A 1303-nucleotide genomic window follows, 5' to 3' on the forward strand; every position below is an offset into this window, starting at 1 on the left:
TAACCCCTTCAGTACTGGGACACATTTTTACCTTGAGATTTGTGTACCATTAGACCATTAGGACATTAGGAAGGGTGTATGGAGGTCACAAGATTAATGGCCACAGTCTTCACTATTTTAACCCCTTCAGTACTGGGACACATTTTTACCTTGAGATTTGTGTACCATTAGACCATTAGGACATTAGGAAGGGTGTATGGAGGTCACAAGATTAATGGCCACAGTCTTCACTATTTTAACCCCTTCAGTACTGGGACACATTTTTACCTTGAGATTTGTGTACCATTAGACCATTAGGACATTAGGAAGGGTGTATGGAGGTCACAAGATTAATGGCCACAGTCTTCACTATTTTAACCCTCACATAAGTTTCTGAAGCTGTATAAAATCAACAAATAGTCACCAGAATGTTTGGGACGAACAAGCAACAAGCGTGGAGTAACAAGCTGGTTAACACATTCCTTATCAAAATGGTCGTTTCCAGTAGTGATAAAACATGTAGGAGTAGTCACGTCACTTAAAACCTACTTATACTATTACTATTACTACGAATATAAGTACTACAGGCCCACTTGTACTGCCTATCTTTGCTGTAGTGTCAATATCACACTCATGGCAAACAGAGCTCCTGATCGTCTATAGCTAATATTTCTCTGCATACAAGCTAAAATTTCCCGTAAAAGCTAATATTTCCCTGCATACAAGCTAAAAATTTCCCGTAAAAGCTAATATTTCTCTCCATAATTTCCCCTTTTAGCGATTTTTCTTCCGTCATAGTCAAAATTTCCCTAAAACCAAGAAATTTCCCTGGATCTGTCACCTCTGATGGCAAACTTCCTTTTTCAAATATGTGGGTTAATCTGGCAACTGTTGTTAAGATGATCCAGGCAACACCGCCACCACCCCCTCACGCCTCCCTCCTTCCTCCCCACCCTCCAGATTTGTGAACAGCGCCACACACACACACACACACACACACCCACTCTCCACCCGCCAGATTTCAGTGTTTTCATTTGGGCAACAGCGCCACCCACTCCCTCGCCACCCACCCTCCACCAGTCCCCACCCTCCATATTTCAGTTTTCAGTTCATTTCAGTGGTTGGTGACGGCAGGAGGTGGGCGTGTTAGCAGGCGCTGTCACATTTAAAAGCCTGTGGTTGATTTGACACGGGTTTTTAAGAGTGTTTTTACGTTTCTAGTGACACTTTGACAATTTATCTACACTCAAACGGCTCTGGTGGAAGTGTCACGGGTTTTTAAGAGTGTTTTTACGATTGTAGTGACACATTGACAATTTATCTA

The sequence above is a fragment of the Portunus trituberculatus genome, chromosome 2, assembly GCF_017591435.1.
Source record: "Portunus trituberculatus isolate SZX2019 chromosome 2, ASM1759143v1, whole genome shotgun sequence".
NCBI classification, from domain to species: domain Eukaryota; kingdom Metazoa; phylum Arthropoda; class Malacostraca; order Decapoda; family Portunidae; genus Portunus; species Portunus trituberculatus.